Below are 20466 nucleotides of genomic sequence, written 5' to 3'. Positions count from 1 at the left end.
AGAAGGACACATCTCCCAAAATTGTATAAAGGGGGGATCTAGTAGAATTCCCGACGGAGGAAGTAGAATATGACCCACAGGAAATAGAAGCCCTGATTGGAATGGAAAAGTCCAGAAAGAGAAGTAGATTGGATTCCAGGAAGGATCTGAGTCATGTCACCTGTTATGGGTGCAAGGAGTCAGGGCACTACCACAACAATTGCCCAAAAAGGAAGCCAAGGACCCAAGTAGGCTAAATAACCACAAGGAAACCTCGAATCTTCCCAGAAGTAATATGTTTCCGTTGTAATGAAGCAGGGCACTTTGCCAGAGAATGCCCCAAGGAGAAGGAAACCTGTGCTAGGTAGTTGAGTTTGCAACAGAAGTAATGGAGTAGTAGAAGTGAGAACACTTTCTTTTATATTGAGGTGTTGAGTTGAGACATGTAATGGAAAAGCGAGAGGTTGTAATCATTTGAGAATGAATAAAGTAGCATCGTTGGTACTGGTATGGATTTTATGAGCTGTTACTCTATGAAGAAGGATTTTGACCATTTTGAGGATATGAGAAATATGGTCTATGAAATATTGGAGCATTTTAAGGGTGATAGTACCCTGTAAGAACCGTTGACCCCTGGAAAAGATAAGCATACTCCACTGAGTGGATTTCGGACATAATGAATACGAGTTTTGTCTTGATATGTGTGATACCCCAAGAGTATGTGAGATGAAGTTGGAGGCCGTCAGTTGTTTGGACCAAATGTGAGCAAGGAGTCAGAAGAGAATGTTAAGTTTATTCGAGATCGACTGAAGGTAGCTCAGTCCAGGCAGAAGAGTTATGTAGACTCAAAAAAAACTCAAGGAGGTAGTCTACGAAATTGGAGACAGAGCATTTCTTCATGTGTTCCCTCTGCGAGGAGATAAACGGATTGGAGTTAAGGTAAAAGTTAGCCCCGAGATTTGTAGGACCATACCGAGTTATGGAGCGTATGGGAGAAGTGGCCAACAAGTTGGAGTCATCCGAAGGACTCTTAGGAGTTCAAGATGTGTTTCATGTTTCCCAGTTGAAGAAGTGCCATGCAGAGATGGCCAATATTCCCCTGTAAGGACGTTTGACCGCGGAAAGGATAATGATGTTCCACGAAGTGGAATATGGACTTCATAAGTATAAGTTTTTATCTCGGTATGAGGGATATCCCGCGAGGATGAAGAGATGAATTACTATTGGATATAAAGGAGGTATGATGTTGGAAATATGGATCAATAGAAATTCCATGATGAGTTTGAGTAATCACGTTTTAGTTTGGTGCCAATAGAAGGAAGGAAGACAGTACAATTGGATGGATTTAAGAATACTAGGAAGTTGGAACAATGATCAGTTGCCCGATGATAAGTTCAAGGACTACAAGTGATGAGATGGGCCATAACCCACAGGCCCCAGGACCTGCCAAGAAGCAAACACATTCTTGCTGAAGGAAAAACCCTGGAAGAGGATATGCCCTTATCGACAGACGATCTTATAGGAGTTACGTAAAACCTGAGAGTTGTGAAGGAACGATAGATGGTTGTCTGGCTTGCGGAATCTATGGATTTATCCGAACTTGGTTCGTCGACAAGAGAAATTCTGCAATGCTTGTGAGGATGACCGAGTGTTAGAATGCGAGATTCGCTAAACTATATACATGGTAATGATTTGGGTGCGGGATGGATTGATCACCATACCTACTTACTCTTATTATTCGCCTTGCTATATGGAATGGTAAATCTGAGTGACTTACCTATAGTAGAGAGACGACGATATTAAACCTTGTTAAACCTTAGAATGGTATAGGTATTTTTCCCTTGTACACGACAGCTTTTGCCAACCGTAGGTTATACGGTGAGGATCAACCCAGACCCATTTCCTGCAGGAGAAACCATAAATTGTTGACCACCATGAGATATCGATAGTTGTTTAGTTTTGGCGCCCGACCCATCAGCTAAGAAGACCCAATCTCGGAATAACCTTACCAAGAGGAAAGGACAGAAGAAATGAGAAAAAGGTTATGCCACTACTGGAAGAGCCCAGAGAAGGAATTTTCTCGAAGATCTAAGAAGACCGACACTGTTAACAATATGGATGAAGTATATGAGTTTCGGTGGAACAGTAACCATGCTTCTAAGGGTGGTAGCACCCCAGACCCCTATGATGATCAATGGATTTTGAGGAGACCCCCAAACCCTAACCTTTTCTTGCTAGCCTCTCCGAATCTCGAGGACGAGATTCATTTTAAGGGTGGTAGGTTTGTAACATCCCAAATTTTCAATTTGGAATGTTATACGTTAGATAATCATGCATATCTTATTTTCTTGCTTTTTGGTCGATCCTAGAAATTTCACACAACTCAAGGACCTTCGGAGAGAGTTGGAGATTTCGTTATTTTCTTATTTGAGAGTTTTCTCGAATTGGAAAAGAGGATCATTTGATTTATTTATTTCATCTTCAATTATTTTTCCGACGTCAAAAAAATATAAGAGAGGGAATAATATGACTTTCCCAAAATATAGGGAAAATGAAGATTTAATAAATAGATCAAATTTCGTTTTCTGGTGTTTGTTTGTTTTTCTTTGGATAGGGAAAAATGCGCGTTTTCGAAAATTGCATTTTAGGTCCGGAGAAAAGTTCATTTTGTTCGACTCATTTTTAGGAGTCGGGGAAAATTTACTTTAGTAATTTTGGAGCCCGTTTAGATTTTCTTTTCTGAGTTTTTCTGCGCGCGAAATCTGTTAAAAAAAATCCTCAGCGCCTTGGGCCAAAGGCCCAAGCCGCCGCCGGCCAAGGCCAGGAGGCCATCGCGCGAGCGCCCAGGCTCCAGGGAGCCGCCGCCGTTGTCTTTTGGAAGTCCTAGTAGGACTTTTGTCCTACTCCCGTTTATTCCATTTCTTTTTCTAGATCTTTCCTACTCCTATTCCAATTCCTTGATCCCTCCTCCAAGTAAACCCTCCCCTCCCCAATATAAATACCCAAGCACCCCCCTCTAAATCATCAAACCCAAAGCCTAGAGCTCCACCACACCCCACGCCGCGCCACCCCTCACCCGCGCGCCGCCCTAAGCCGCCGCACGCACCCTGCGTCACTGCCGCCGCCGCCGCACCTTGCCGCTGCCGCCGGAGCCCCTCGCCGGAGACCTCGTCGGAGGTAGCCCCGCGCCGCATCTCTTCTTTCATCAGATCGTTTTCTTCTAATCGTTCCGATTCTTTTCTTCTCTTCTGATTCTTTTTCTAGATCGGTTTTTCGTTTCGGTTTTCTTCTCTGAAACCCTAGATCGGATTCGTTTTATTTTCCGATTTAGTTGCCTTTGGACCGTTCGCCGGACCGTTCGTCCTAACGAACGTGATCACCGGATTCTTCCCGGTTAACGACGCCCGTTCATTTAACCGTTCTTCTTTTTCTTCTCGTCGGATTTATTCCGCGATCGCGATCTCAGATCCGATCATCGTTCTAGTTTATCTTCTCGCTCGTTTATCGAAATCAGGTGATTCAAGCGCCTGGAGTTTTGTCTCGAAACCGCCGTTCCGTCTAATCAACTTGAACAAGTTTTTGCTACTGTAAAATTTTGACCTAGTTTCAACTTGCTAGAACCGAGTTGTTTTCTTCCGCCGTTTGTTTTCCGTCGTTTGTTCGGTTCGTTCTTTCTTTGCAACCGGAGTTCTTAAGTTAAACTATCTCGTTCGTTCTCTTGTTTGAGTTTTACCTATGCATTAGATGAGTACTTATTGTGTGGTTACTATTGTTTGCTTACGATAGATTGACCGGAGTGTGACGAGTAGATCTATCACGAGTTTTGAGTGCGAATCATCTTCATCAACATTGCAGGCAAGTTCACACTTTGACCATACCTTTTCTACAACCCAGTTTTATTGCATTAGATCAATCCTCACACATTGCATGATTATGATCTAATTAAACTGTGGGATGGGAAGTAGATGAGGTAGTACCTATTACCTGTATTATTATGAAACCTTTGGGAGTTACTTCTACATTTGCTTATTATGCCATGCTATGCTAGTAGACGTGGATTGGGTGAGTGATATCCATGACAGATGTGAGTTGATAATTTTAATGGTTTATCTAAGGTGGCAACTTAAACACACATCTGGGTGGATTGAGGCACCTGATGTCTATCAGGACTTGCCTGTTTTTTTTTCGGACCGCCACCCAGGCTCAAAGGGATCATAAGATCTTTCATGCTAGAAACTTCCGTGTGCAGCCACATGCTACTATGGGCTCTGGCGTAGTTGACTAAGTTGTGCGAACTCTTACGGGGTGGACTAGCAGATGTAGGGGTTGTAGGTGGTATGGTCTACCCCACATGTAAGGTGCTAGCGCTTCTGAAAGACTATGTCTCGGTCATCCGTTTCTCAAACACCATGTAGTGCGAGAAAACAAACGGAGGCGATTGAGTCATGTGGGGAAAAGTGTGCAAACCTCTGCAGAGTGTACAAACTAATCATGATTAGCCGTGTCCCTGGTTATGGACAACTTGAGTATCTAGTACTTGAATATCATGTGAATCTCATCACGTTACTTCTAATTAATGTTGTTGGGTTTTAATTATTTTTAATTGGGATTGAGAATGCTGTCAACCATTCTCAATGTTTAACAACCACCATGGTAGTAAAAAAATTTATTCCTTTGCAGTAGGGAAAAATTGGCTTTACGCAAAAACCTTATAACCATAGAGCTTTTCCACCAGCCAAATATGCATGTAGTGATAGCCTTTGTTCATCATTCTCTATGGTGTGAATTTGCCAGTACATTCAATGTACTGACCCGTTTCGGGCTGCAACGTCTTATGTTACAGGTTTCTTACGACGAGTAAGTGATACGTTAGGGTTACGATTTCTACACTCAACTTTGCCGTTGGTGTTGATGGGAATCCACAACCTTGTTGCTTCCGCTTTTGGATTGAGGTAATAGTATTTAGGTTATTTTATACATGTGATTTACCTCTGTTATAAATCCTTCGAGTACTGTGTGTGTCAGCATACCGATCCAGGGATGACACATAAGCACAGAGACTTGACCCATTCGGGTCGGGTCGCTACACTAGGAGACACCACTGTCCAAGAAGTAACAAATGGTGTGTAGGTAATGAACTCCTTGCTCTTGTGCTTCAAATGATAGTCTCCCCAACACTCAACTCTCTCTCATAGGATTTGGATTTGGCGGAAAGAAGATTTGAGTGGAAAGCAACTTGGGAAGGCTAGATATCAAGATTCATATGGTAGGAATGGAATGTCTTGGTCTCAAAGAATGAGTAGGTGGTTCTCTCTCAGAACATATGAGTAGGAATGGTGTGTGTGTGTTCTGATGGCTCTCTCATCGAATGAGAAGGAGGTGGAGGGGTATATATAGCCTCCACACAAAATCCAACCATTACACAGTTTTCCAATCTCGGTGTGACTAAATCAATAAACTCGGTCTGACCGAAGTAGTAAACCTAGTGACCGTTAGGAATTTCGGTGGGACTGACATGCAACTCGGTAGGACCGATTCAGTTAGGGTTTGGGCATAACGTAATCTCGGTGAGCCCGATTACACAAACTCGGTGAGACCGAATTTGGTAATTAGCTAACCAGAGAGTTTGTCAGGCAAACTCGGTGGGACCGATTTGCTCTTTCGGTGAGACCGAGTGGAACTCGGTGAGACCGAAAAGTTACAAAGGGGAAACACTGAGTTTACATTGCAATCTCGGTGGGACCGATTCGCTCTTTCGGTGAGACCAAAAAGTTACGAAAGGGAAACAGAGAGTTTGCAACCCCATCTCGGTGAGACCGAGATCCTTATTGGTAGAACCGAATTGCTAGGGTTTGGCAGTGGCTAATGACAAGTGAAACTTGGTGGCGCCGGATAGGAAGAATCGGTAGGACCGAGTTTGGCTTAGGGTTTAGGTCATATGTGGATATGGGAAAGTAGTTGAGGATTTTGGAGCATATCATTAAGCACATGAAGCAAGAGGCTCATTAAGAAACACCTCATCCCTCCTTGATAGTATTGGCTTTTCCTAAAGACTCAATGTGATCTTGGATCACTAAAATATAAAATGAAGAGTCTTGAGCTTTTGAGCTTGAGCCAATCCTTTGTCCTTAGCATTTTGAGGGTTCCACTTTCACATACATGCCATGCCAATCATTGAGCTTTCCTGAAATAATCATCTTGGAATAGCATTAGCTCAATGAGCTATATGTTGTTATGAATTACCAAAACCACCTAGGGATAGTTGCACTTTCAGTCTCATCACTCATATCATGGTTCAAGGGACAGCCGTGGATGAGCATGCAGATGACGCTGAATCTGATGAAGCGCCTGCTCCGCCATAGCCAACGAAGCTGAAGAAGCCTAAAGCTTCAAAGTCTGCCTCAGCACCAAAAATCTTACGGGCGAAGCCACTGGGTACTGCACCTCCTGAAGATAGTGTGCAGTCTGAAGATCTATCGCGTATCTCCAAGAAGACTGAGATGAGAAAGAATACTGATCAGACACTGACTGCTGCTGCTATTCTGCGCAATGACGCCATTGATCTGTCCAGCGATGAAGATCTTGCAGATGACGCTCTTGAGCAACTGATCAAGAGCAAGGAAGAAGCAGAGATCTTCAATGATTTGCCTCTCTTTGATGTGGCAATCCTCCATAACTTCATTGATGAGTGGTTTGACATGCCCAACCTCAGCTTTGAAGATCTGCAACTTCCAATTGGCCTTAGTGTCGCCTTCCATGGCGCCATTGCTTCTGACCTATCTCTAGCTCAGCGCATCGTTGAACTGAAGCAAAAGATCAACTATGAGAAAGCTCAGTTCAAGAAGCACATGGCCAAGCTCAGCGTGCAAGATGTGAAAAACTTCAAGATTATGCTGCACGAGCTCAAGGAAGCCTTTCTCAAGAAGTGTGAAGAAGCTCAAGGTTCTCGTGAGCGCATGAAGAGCCTGGCTGACAAGTGTGTGCAAGCCTACAATGAGGCTGAGAAGCGCAAGGCTCTTGGTCGTCCTGGCATCGACCCAAGAATGGCTGCAAAGAAGAAGAAGCCCTCAACTGACCAATCTGCACTTTCAAGGCAGGAAGAACCTCGCATAGTCTTCCCAAGCAGCATGACTGGCTCCAAGCCAAAGGTCAGGTCAACCGCTTCAGAACTGAAGAAGACGAGGACTGCCGAGGCTGAAGCCAGAAAAAGGAAAAATCCTGAAGCTTCTGATGTTGCTCCCTCTAAGAAGAAGCGCAAAACAAAGAAGGATTGGGCTTCTCCCACAGAGCCCTTAGTTGTTGAACCTATCTCAATGGTTCGCCTTGCATCTGAACACCACGAGCACCAACTAATTGTTCATGAGCCTGTTTCCACAGAGGCTCCTGAAGCTGAAGACATTCCAGCAGTTGACCCCACCGCTGCTGAAGACATTGGTCACCATGACAATGTTGAAGATGATGAAGTCCTTCCTCAGATCGAGCACCAACAGGTATCATCGCCTGTGCTTATGCACAGCGAACTCATCAGCATTGGTCGTCCTCTGACGCCAACTGCTCAGGATGCATTGTGGGCTTATCACCCACAGAGACAAGACACTCCAAGCTCTCGCCAAGCAACCCCATCAGTGCAAGAAGAAGACGATTTTGACGCCCAGCCAACTCCATCTCCACAGGCGTCGCCACTGCTACGCAGGCTTTGCAAAGGACCAAGGTCTCAAGTCCCTCTTCCGAGCGTTCCAGAAGGAGATGTGCACCACCAATCTGTTGCACGTCAGGTGTTTCCAGTTGCCACTCCTACTATGACTGTCTCTGAGTCTGAAGCCAAAAGTGCTGAAGACAATCCGGCTACATCAGCCAATGACAAACAAGAATAAGATCGCGTCCCTACACCCCCAAACTCTGAAGAAGCTATTCCTGAAGTGAACGTGTCTGTGCCCGACCCTCCAGCTCATCAAGTGGAGGTTGAGAATCTTGAGGCTGCCACCACCAACACAGATGAAGCCAATGACGTAGTCATGGCTGAAGCAAATGTGGAGCCTGCACCAACCAATGTGCCAGAGGCCAATGAAGCCAATGATGCACCTGCAACAGATGTGCAGCCTGACGCCTCTGTTGATGCCACTGCGCCTGTTCTGCCACCAAGGCCACACACTATCGAGCAAGCTTTCAATGATGGCCAACTTATCAATGTCAAATGGCCTATTCTGACTCCTCCGCCTGCTGCTAGTCCTCAGTTTGACTATCACGTTGAGCACAGGCCTCAGGTTCAGAAGCCAATGCCAAGGTTGCCCAGGTTTCCAAGTACTGCATCTGCACCCGGATCTTTTAATATCAGTGGCTTCAAGGCACACAACACCTTCTTTGATAGCGCCAAGAACCCCTACACCAAGGCAAGAATATCTTCTGATCGGTTCTGGAGCTATCAGCAGCGCAGTTATTACTCATGCATTCTATACAATCAAGGTCGCATTTTCCCACATATGCGTCTTGACACTGAAGCCATAACTGGTCTGCCCTGTTTGGAAGAAGCTCTCGATTGCTTTAGAGAGTCTGGCTTGCTGCAGTTCATCACTGATAAAGAGCACTGAAATGAAGAATTGCTGCTCCAATTATATGCCACTCTTCATATATGTGGCTACAACAGGGATCCGAAGACTTGGTTCCTTGAGTGGATGACAGGCAATGTTCATCATGAAGCCAAAACCTTTGATATCATTGAGCTTACTGGCCTGCCCACTACAGGAGATCTGTATGAACCTGGTTGTCAGCTTCACAGTGTTGCTATGGAAAGCATCTTCCACAAGCCTGAGCCCAATATGAGTCAGATTCTTAGAATGATGAAGCCTTTGCCTCCAGATGTTGAATATCCTAAGGAGTTCTTTGTTGAAGACCTTGAGTATCTGCTGCATACTATCTATCACATCATAAGGCGAACTCTCTAGCCCATCAAAGGACATTCTCCACATGCCAAGCTAGAAGGCGCAATGAAGACGTTGGTCTTTCATATTCTTCATGGCAAAAGCTTCAATGCACAAGACTTCTTTATTCGTCAACTTGCTGCATCAGGATCTGACATTTTTGGTCTGAAGTTCTATGCTCCCTGGATTATGCGGCTAATCAAATTACACTCAGCTGTCACCTATCAGCCCTCTGCTCGCAATCATCGGATCTTTCTGCCTGACATCGATATGTCAATTGAAGCCATCTATCCAGAGCTTGCCAAGGAACCCCTTAGTCTTCAAAATGCTAAGAATCAAAGCTTCTCTCAAAACATTGAAGGAGTTCAAGCAGTCACTCGTGTTTATCCTCTAGCTGGTACTACACGTGCACCTCATCATGCCCTCACTGAAGCCACTGAAAGCACCATTTCCCAACGGCCCAAGAAGCGATCTCGTGTTCTCAACGACCGAGAACTTCTGGTTGCCCTTCATCAGAAACAGGATAAGCATCATGACTGACTGAAGCGCCAAATGCAAAGCCTCTTGGTGGACGTAAAAAGGATTCGCAACCTTGCCACCAAGAATGCCTTTGTTGCCCATGAAACCTGTCGGCGTACATGGAAAGGGCTGACGTTTATGTGTGCTGAAGATGATCTTCAAGAGGATGGCTTCTCTGAACACTTCAAGTTTGACTCAACACCTCCAAGAAGGACTGTGCTGCGGCGTACTCCGTCTCTTGAAGACTCTGAGTTCTCCTCCTCTGCGGCAACTGTGAATGCCAGAGTGATCGATGATGAAGACGATGCTACTTCACCGCCCCTACTTCTGCACGCGTCGACACTGCCCCGAGTTCGTCTGTACCGCCTAACAACACCGACGACCCTGCTGCTTCACCTACTCCTCATGGGAACGAGTAGATGCTCCATGTCTTCAAACCTTTTTGGTCCTTACTGACAAAAGGGGGAGAAGCATATGAGTTTGATAGTCTTCAAGCGGGTTCATATGGGCGGTAGCTTTATATTTTTCCTAGTGTTTACAACTCTCGTTTTGATACATTTGGTTCTTTGAGTTGTAACACTTAAACTCGATGGTCGTCTGCTACTTATTTGCTATTCTGTGATGCAATGATAAATTCCGCATGTGCGACGATAAATTCCGCACTTAGATCATTTTGCAGATGTCCATTTTTCATTATGCATGTCATTATCTTCACATACTTTTCATGCATGATAAATTGTCATCATAAGTTGAAGAGGATCTCCACAAGTACAGCCTGCCATGTGCATTTGCATACCAAAAGCAAATTACTTATATGCACATCTTCAGGGGGAGCCTTTGCCACTTATGAAGACAATAACCTATCCTTTACAATTTCACATATTTTATTCCCCGTTGAAAACTTCAACTAGTTTGTCATCAATCACCAAAAAGGGGGAGATTGTAAGTGCATCTAGTGCCACCCCTAGTTGGTTTTGGAGTATTGACGACAAACCTAGTTGAGGGACTAATGTGTTTGTGAGAATTGCAGGATAACACAGGTAGAAGTCCCTCATTGATTCGGTTTTCCTACCAGAGATGACCCCTAAAAATGTATGAAGAATTGAAGTCAGAGGTGGTATGTGAAGACATTCACATTGAAGACTATGATAAGAGAAGACATCACGTGAAGACTATGGAGTGCGAAGACTTAGCAGTTTCGTCGTTCTGTGTTTTTCTTTGATGAGTCATAGGAACCACCGTACTGTTAAGTGGGCTCCAAGAGAACTAGTCAGAATGACTGAAGTGATGCTTAACCAAAAATCATATGTCTTCGAGTGAAGACTATGAGAGCAAATCTTGTCCAGAGTTGGATAAGTCAGCTTTGCTTGTAGCCCAAGTAAAGTTGTCGTGTGTGTTTGAAATCTGATCATTGGAACACGTGTCAGTTCCTTAGTGACCAAGGGTCATTTCGGACAAATCAGGTCGGGTTGCCTAGTGGCTATAAATAGCCCACCCCCTACAACCATAAACGGTTGGCTGCTCAGAGTTAGAGTACGGCTTTTGTCGTTTGAGAGCAACCCACCTCGAAGCCTTTGAGAGAGAATTCCTTGCGAGGATAAAGCCCTAAACACCCAGAGCCAAAGAGTGTTAGGCATCACTTAAGTCTTCCTGTCTGTGTGATCTGAAGACTTATTACACTTGAGGACTGTGAATCCTCCAGCCGGTTAGGCGTCGCGTTCTGAGCAATCCAAGAGTCATTGTGGATCACCGGTGAACGAAGTCTGTGAAGGTTTGGAAGTCTACCTTGAAGACTTACCATAGTGATTGGGCGAGGACTGGGTGTCCTTAGCTCAAGGGGAATAAGGTGAAGACGAGGTCTTCTGAGTTGAATCTCAGCCTCCCTAACCAGACGTATAGTTGTCACAGCAACTGGGACTGGTCCAACAAATCATTGTCTTCAACGAGTCACTGGTTTCATCCTTCCCTTCCCTTTACTTACTGTTGGTCCTTGTGAAGTCATTGTATGATTGCATTATCTTTTGTCTTCACTGAGTGAGTGCTTGTTCTGATTGGCTTCACAATATCTTCCTACCTGATCTTTACTGCCTAGCTGCTATTAGTCATTGTGCTTTCACTTCATTGAATACTTGACTATGGTTTGCCTAGTGTAGTCTACCTTCTGCTGCATGGTAATAGGTTTATTTCTATCGTTTGTCTTCGAAACTTCCATGTTTTGAAGACTTTCATAAAAATCGCCTATTCACCCCCCTCTAGTCGATCACTAGCACTTTCAGGTTATTTATTGTTTCCGGCCTCACTTAAAATTGCCTAAGATGTGTAGTTTACTTTTGCCTCACCTCTTTTCATGTTAAGAACATTTAACCTTGTTGGGTGCTTAAACAAGAGCAAACTAAATAAAAAGGATGTGGTATTTCATCGATATGCAACTCGTTGCATATTGAGCTCCACTTAACTTATATTTTTGTTTGTGCACTTTGCCATGCCATCCCTCATTAAATCGGACATGCATCATACTTGATTGTGCATCATGCCATGTTCACGTGATGGTTGTTTACTGTGTTGCTTGCTTCTTTCCGGGTTGCTACTCTCGTTAGCTTCGGTTTAGTTCCGGAGTTGTGAGGATTCGTTCGACTACCTCCGTTTGTCTTCTTCATGGACTCGCTCTCCTTCCTTGCGGGATCTCATGCAAGATGACCATACCCTCGAAATCACTTCTATCTTTGCTTGCTAGTTTTTCATTCTATCGCTATGTCGCACTACCTACCACTTGTTATATCATGCCTTCCATATTGCCATGTCAAGCCTCTAACCCACCATCCTAGCAAACCATTTGTTTGGCCATGTTACCGCTTTTGCTCAGCTCCTCTTATAGCGTTGCTAGTTGTAGGTGAAGTTAAAGTTGGAACATGGATATGTTGGGATATCACAATATCTCTTATTTAATTAATGCATCTATATACTTGGTAAAGGGTGGAAGGCTCGGCCTTATGCCTGGTGTTTTGTTCCACTCTTGCTGCCCTAGTTTTTGTCATACCGGTGTTATGTTCCTTGATTTTGCGTCCCTTACGCGGTTGGGAGAATGGGACCCCCTTGACAGTTCGCTTTGAATAAAACTCCTCTAGCAAGGCCCAACCTTGGTTTTAACCAATGTTGGGGATATCGCTTATCGGAAACTTATCGGCCGACCCATGATAAGGGGTAAATCGGACAATTTATCGACAAATCGACCAATTTATCGCCATATCAGATGATTTATCGGCCAATTTATCTTATTGATCAGACACCGGTAAGCGATAAATCGACAGATTTATCGAAATATCGGAAGATATCTTGAACCGTGGTTTTAACATTTGCAACGCACGTCAAATGTTGACGAATAAGATTGCACGTGCAACGCACGTCAAATGTTGACGAATAAGATTGGCACCAGTATAAAATAAAATAAATGAATTCAAAATAAATAAATAAAATTGATAGACAAGGTTGTGATGCTACCACTCAAGTTGTTTTCCAAAAGTGGGATATCATTGTGGTCATGTTGTTGCATATATATTGTTTAATTTGTTTGGTGTTTTGATAGGTTGTAAGCGAATAGGAAAGTTAGTTATTATTGAAAAGCAACCAAACAATTGGTCTTAATATCATTGTGTAAGCAATAGATAACTAAAATCTGAGAAAAAGGATCAAGAGATAGTTAGATAAATGGAGAATTCATTGATGAGGTTGCTAATGAAATGCTTATGTAAATCTACAAATGGCCCTAATAAGGTATTATGAAATTTTTGGTACTCAATCACATGTTGCAAATACACATAACTCACACTTGAATGACTACAAAAATGAGAAACACATATCTCACATTAAATATCAATAGCATTTATCCAGTGGCTACATGAATGGAGTAGGCTGGTAACAGTGGCTGCTGGCAATTTGATATTTTACAGTATTTTGAGCGGTAGATGGGACAGTGGCTCCCTAGTGGCTACATGAATGAAGTGGCGATGCTGATGATAACAAATTATCCATGTAGCTATTTGCAGAAAGCCAAAATCCTATAAGAGTTGCTCACCTGCAGATCATTCAATAGTGACGTCAACGTACCAAATAACGTCTTGGTCCCCACATAGTCCAACTCACAAGAAGATAATAGAATATGATACCTTTAGTACATGGCAAGGGTTTCACACTATAATTTCATTTAAAAATAGTTTATCATTTTATTTGATGAGAACTGTTACAGTGATCATTTCAGTCTATCAATTTGAAGTTTGGTAATATACATGCCTAATGAATTGTTTTTAACTATATGACTAATGATTTTGTAGCGCAACAAAGCTTGCCTGGAGCATTTCACCACAATACTATTTTAAGAAAAGATGATAATAAAACTAATAGCCACATTCAAGATGCTTTGCTGAGGGATGAAACACAATACAATAGGATTGCATGGACAGAAGAATGACAACAATCTCTTCCTTCCTCAATCAGGGTGAAAGACTTCAGTTTTTGAATTCTGCTCTGTCATCCATGCCCATTTTTTATCTTGGCAGTCTGCTAGTCCCTCCTGGGATTTTAAACCAATTGGAGAGAATCCAAAGGCAATGTTTATGGAGAAAGCATAGAGATGAGCCCTCCCCATATTTGGTAGCCTGGGACCTAATTTGTAGGCCCAAAAGCAAAGAGGGATTGGGCATTTTGAATCTGGGTGTCCAGAATATTGCCCTCTTACTCAAACACATGCACAAATTTTTCAATAGGATGGATCTGCCATGGGTCTCTCTTATTTGGGATACATATTATCATGCTAGAGTTCCTCGAGGTATAGCAAGCTGTAGTTCTTTTTGGTGGAAGGATATATGCAAATTGCTTGATCATTTTAGGAACACAACATGGGTACAAATTAACTCTCGGGATTCAGCTATGTTCTGGTCTGATAAATGGAAGATTGGTGATTCTGTGATCCCTCTCCAATCAGGGTTTCCAAGGTTATTTTCTTATTTGAGAGACCCTTGGATAACAGTGTCTGAAGCCTTCCAATACAGGATATTGCTCAGATGTTTCACCTACCTTCGTCTGAACTCACATATCAGGAATATATGACAATCCAGAATCTGATGACCAACTGCATAGAGATGTGTGTGCAAATCATATCCGGTATTTGAAAGGGACATGCAATGCTTTCAAACCCAAGTTGTTTTATTCTTCATTGCATTCTAACCTGTCTTTCAACCCTCTGCTGTTATGGATATGGAAATCATCCTGCACAATGATAATTAAAGTGTTTTCCTGGATGTTAATCATGGATAAGCTTAACACTAAGGATATGGTTGAAAGAAGGCACTGGCATTTGGATGATGGAGTGAATTGTGTGCTTTGTCCACTGCTGACAAGAGAGACCAGGGATCACTTATTTTCCCACTGTAATTTTAGTGTGAGAGTATGGAATTATCTTCCGATCTCATGGTCTCATGGGGATGATATGACCACCATTGTGATGCACGCTAGACAAGACTTTGCAAAACCTTTTTTCACTAAGGTGGTCTTTGTTTCTTGCTGGAACATATGGATAATCAGGAATGCAAAGGTTTTTAGGCACTGGTATAGCGAGGTGCTATACAAACGGTTTTTAACCCCTTTCCGTGACGACATTTGGAACCGTCGCCAAGTGAGTGTGGGTGATAGGGGGGTCCTTCCCACACGACCCAGAAACCATCAGGGATATGCCCTTATGGCACACATGCTCGGCAAAATGAGGTCGTGTGCAACCGGCGAGCGCTTAAATACAGAAATACGTATAGTAGAGCTAAAAATTACAATTATACAAGCGAAATTGTTTCCGGTCGCAAGTACATCCCACACAGTCAGTCCCCGCTAAACATTTCCGTTAGTATGTACATCCCACATAGTCGCTCGAAGGAAAACGTTTCTGTTCACAAGTACATCACACACAATTTTCCCCGTTAAATCATTTGTGATAGCGTTGGCATTGCACACGATATTGACAATTTTATCGTTTGCGTTATTGAATGCATCACACACGGTGCATAGAATAAAGTGTGTGGCAAAGGTTGTCCATCACACATAGTTTTTATCTGGTAAATGTTTGCGTGAGGTGGCCTAACGCAAACAAATTTCAAGAGAAGGTCATGTGTGATAGGTCATTGATCCAACATGGTTTATTCCTAGAAACTGGGTGCGTTGCCTGAGGTCATCGCCCATGGTATTTTCTCCATAACTGTTTGCAATAGCAAAACCCAATTAGCAGGCTAATTACCCTATTATTAATAATCCATTTATTAATCCAATTGACATTCTTATTAAGCACAAAATATATTTCATTCCAATATTAAGGAAGCAGGATTTCATAATTGAAATACATCAGAGTAGAACATAATATAGCTTCACCCCTCAGCTTGTCAGGACCCCGATTCTAAGTCACACCGATCTAGCCTGTAACATCTCATACCACTTTGCGGCCTCACGCATGGTATTCCCACAGGTGTCGCCTTACCATGGCCCGGGACCATTTGCGCCTTTTGGCTCACATATATGATAGTGCCGCTAGCATCCATATGACAGAGAACCAGGGCCGACATGACTAGTCGTGAACCCAAAGTGGCACTAACTTACGGGGACAGGCAGACATGAATCAACATCGAGCATGTCGGTCAGCAGCATGTGAACCCGGGCTGTAGCAACTGGGCTAACAGGACTCCGGGAACCCGGGCTGTAGTAGGCTAGGCAGGACTCCGGATATCACCCCGTGCATTTCCCCGAAGGGACAGACACAGGAACGAAGTGAATCACATGCCGGCCAGTCAAGTGTTCGGGAGCAGTAGTGTTGGGCTAGCAGGACTCCGGTGAACCGGGCTATAGCGGACTACTATGGCTCATGGAAGCACAAGACTACATTTCCCTATAAGAGAGGCTACCAAGGATAAACAACTAGGTTGTCGGATCCCACACATACCAAGCATTTCAATCATACACACAATATGCTCGACATGTGTAAGTACAACATGGCATCACAACATAACTATACGACTCAAAGTATTTATTCATTAGGCTCCGAGGAGCAAGATATTACAAACATGGGTCTCATGACCCAACATACAGAGCATACAAGCAACAAGCACATGCGGAAGCTTAACTTGTCTGAGTATAGACAACTACAAATGAAGAAGGCTGAGAAGCCTGACTATCTACAAGACCCTCCCAAGGGTACAAGATCGTAGCTGAGGTAACAAGCTAAACGTCTAAGTCCACGTGGAACTACTAGCGAGACTGAAGTCTCTCCGCAAAACATAAATTAAGCAAACGTGAGTACAAATGTACCCAACAAGACTTACATTAGAACTAACTACATATGCATTGGTATCATCAAAGGGGTGGTGGAGTTTAACTGTAGCAAGCCAGCTTTGACTCAGTGGCTAACCTATACTACGAGTATTAGAAACTTCTTTGAGGTGAGGAGACGCGCACGAGTCCACAAATTCACCATACCAATACACCATTATGGATCCGCTCCTGTCTCCCTGCGAGAACGCCATCCATAGCACTCACACTTATCTTGCGCATTTTAGAGTATCCACTTTCACTTGTCTATGAACTATGCAAGGGGTCCAAGTTCCCATATCTGAGGAATCCGGCTATTCGAATAGATAATGATAACCCTGCAGGGGTGTACTTCTTCACACACGCTCTCGCCACTTACCACCATGTACACGTCATGTATCTCGGCAACCTTCAAGCGGAAGCCTGGTGAGGGAGTCGGCCATGACCTGACTAATCACACAAGTCTCTCGTCTAGGTTTATCACCTATTCGGGTTCCATCCGCAAGGAGATCCGGCCGGGGTGTCGCTCACGGCACCAAATGATGTGAGCAAGGTTCCCAAGCCCACCACTCGGGTGCCACTTGGCACACCGTGCCACTGTGCCTAGTCTGTCCCAAGCCCACTTGTACCGAGTGCCACTTGGTAGACTACTAACACTACCTACAAACACCAGAAACTAGTTGCAACTCCTGGACAGAGATCAGGTAGATTAATAAGTCGAGAGGGGCACTTAAGCATTCCAATGCCTGGTAGTAACTGTTCATGGATCACAAACACATAACTCAGTTCCTGAGGACGGCTGCAATGAGACAACCCACCATGTACTCCTACATGGCCTCTCACCACTACCTTTACCAAATCGTGTTCACACACTTAGCTCTCAACAGTAGGACATGTTCACCACATTCCAATTCATCCCCGATGAATCAGACCTGACTCAACTCTAAGCAGTAGCAGGCATGACAACAAGCATGAATGAGTAGGCACATAAGGGCTCAAACAACTCCTACTCATGCTAGTGGGTTTCATCTATTTACTGTGGCAATGACAGGTCATGCAGAGGAAAGGGGTTCAACTACCGCAGCATGTAACGGTTGAATCGTTGTTGTCCTAATGTAGTAAAAGAGAGCAGGAGCGAGAGAGTGGGATTGTATCGGAATGAACAAGGGGGTTTTGCTTGCCTGGCACTTCTGAAGATAGTATATCTCTTCATCGGTGTCATCGAACTCATCGTCCGAACATACGTCTACCGAGGGGGAACAACCACCGGCAAACAAGAGGGAACAAAATCAATGTAATGCAACAATATGCTGCATGATCATGACATGGCAATATTATGTTGATTGGCCTAATGCAACTAGCAACAGGTTAAATGGAGTTGGTTTGAACACTAGGTTCAAAATCAAACTCCATATGTGCTTTCTTAAATGCCATTTAATTGAACTGTCCTAAACAGAGGATATAAGTTGCTCTAACATTCATGAAAATGCCATAAACAGATTCTTTGGATTTTTCTGATCATTTTTCATATATAAATTATTTCATTTGGAGTTACGGTTTATTTTCTATGATTTTAGAAGTTTAGGGTATTTTCTGAAAATAAATAAATCATTTCTGATTTATTTAGAATCCCAGAAACATATACTGCGTCAGCATGACATCGGGCTGAGGTTAGCAGGTCAACGTGGTCAGCCAAGTCAAACCTGACGTGTGGGGTCCACACGTCAGTGATACAACTAACTAACTCTGTTAGTTAGTGCTAAGTTAAATACTAACCTAACTTAATTAGGGCATGGGCCCACATGTCAGTGATACAGAGTTTAGTTAGCGAGGTGATTAACCTCTAATAGTGGTAATTAGCACTAACTAAAACCTAAACTAACTCTGTTCAGACGCCGGCCCCACATGTCATCGACACAGGGGGCAGTCGTCGTCAAAGTGGGTTAAACCCACTGGCGTTCTGCCGCCGGCGATGCCAGATGCGGCGGCGGGCTTCGGATTTGGTCCTCCATCGACCAAATTGACGGCGGAGAAGCACTACGTGCAGCTAGGCATGGGCCGCATCCAAAGGTGCTAGTGGCTGGACGCGGGGAGGCCGGAAACGACGCCGGCAACGACCTTGGCGGCTGCCGGAGCTCGGGTGAGCTCGGGGTCATCGCTGTGACGCCCGTGGTGGCTCGTGCGGGGCACCTACGTGCACTATGCAGCGCCGGGAGGAATTTGGGCACAATGGCCGGACCATTAGATGGCTGGAGACACGTCGGCGGCGAGCACAGGCGGCGGTGCGTGCGGGCGAGCTCGAGGTGGCGCGTACGGTGCATGAGAGCGAGAACGGGGAGGGGGAGAAGGGTCAGTGGCTCATTGCGAGTGCAGGGGAGCGAATGGCGTGCTCGGGGAGGGACAGGTGACGACGGGAGGTCGCCGGCGATCTCGGTTGTCCGCGGTTGAAAACGACGACGGCGAATTCGAAGCAGGGCGTCCCCGGTTGCGTGGCTTGACGATGACGAAGCAGGGGACGGGACGGAGCACTAGGACACATCAGCGAGGCGAGGGGAGCACGATGGCTGCGACTACGGCGAATGGCAGCGTCGGCTGTGCTCGGTGAGGTGGGGATCAGCAAGGGATAGAGCAGGGGGAGAGTGAGAGAGGTCGGGCGGATCGGGACGACACCGCGGCGTTCACTCACGCGTCAAGAGGCTCGGCGGTAAGCAGGAGGTGGCCGGGCGTGTGGCTGCGCGCGCCGGGCACGCGCCCTCACCTACTGGCGCGAGGAGGAAGGCGACAGGGAGCCCGGGTGGGCTGGGCCAGCGAGCTGGGCCGCCAGGTGAGTAGGCCCATGTTGGCCTCTCTCTCTCTCTCTATTGTGTTTTTGTTTTTCCATTTTTTTGCAGTTTGTCTGTTATTTAGTTTTAACACCAAATCAACTTTAAACTTCATGAAAATAATTGTGATAGCTAAGTGGACTTAACCAAAGCCACACAACAATTTTAAGAATTATTGAACATATATTTATTATATAATAATTATATATCCAATTCAAATAGTTATTGAATTAATTTCAAATGCCCAAAATAAATATTTTCGAGACTCCAAAAATATTGGTTTGAATTTTACCTCTTGCCAATATTTTTACAGAATAACAGGAACATTTCCTTGGACTCATTTGAAAAGATTTTTAATGTTGATTATTTTTGAAGTGATTTCTGAGGGTTTTAACTAACCTCAATTCAACTTTCAGAATTTAGACATGATTCATGGATGCTCTCTTATGCAACTATTGCAAACAATTCTAGGGCTGTGACAACTCACCCCCACTAAACAAGTATCTCGTCCCGAGATTCAAGACGTGAGGTAAGAAGACAGAGGGGACACAAAGCCGACACAATCTTCATGATCCAATTGCTCTTCCTGAATATGTTGATCCATTCATCATCTAGTCTTGACATCTTGCTCCGAGAATTCCATCCAATCATGACAATGAGAAGGAAGGGAAACCCTAAAGAGTTGATCTTCTCGAAGATCGAGCAACTTATGATCAATTCACGGAGTGAGACATAGAAACATCTCGCGAACTGAGACACAAAAGACATATCAAGAGGGATGTAGAGGGACACATGACGAAGGTCCAAATTGGTAGGCAACAATCCCTTGCTTAGGTGAGAAGGTGAGTGAGTGTCAAAGTAGCGAGGAGATAAGTTGCCATGATTACCTA

Source organism: Triticum aestivum, chromosome 6A, assembly GCF_018294505.1.
Source record: "Triticum aestivum cultivar Chinese Spring chromosome 6A, IWGSC CS RefSeq v2.1, whole genome shotgun sequence".
Taxonomy (NCBI): Eukaryota; Viridiplantae; Streptophyta; class Magnoliopsida; order Poales; family Poaceae; genus Triticum; species Triticum aestivum.
Note: the sequence above shows the minus strand (reverse complement) of the source record.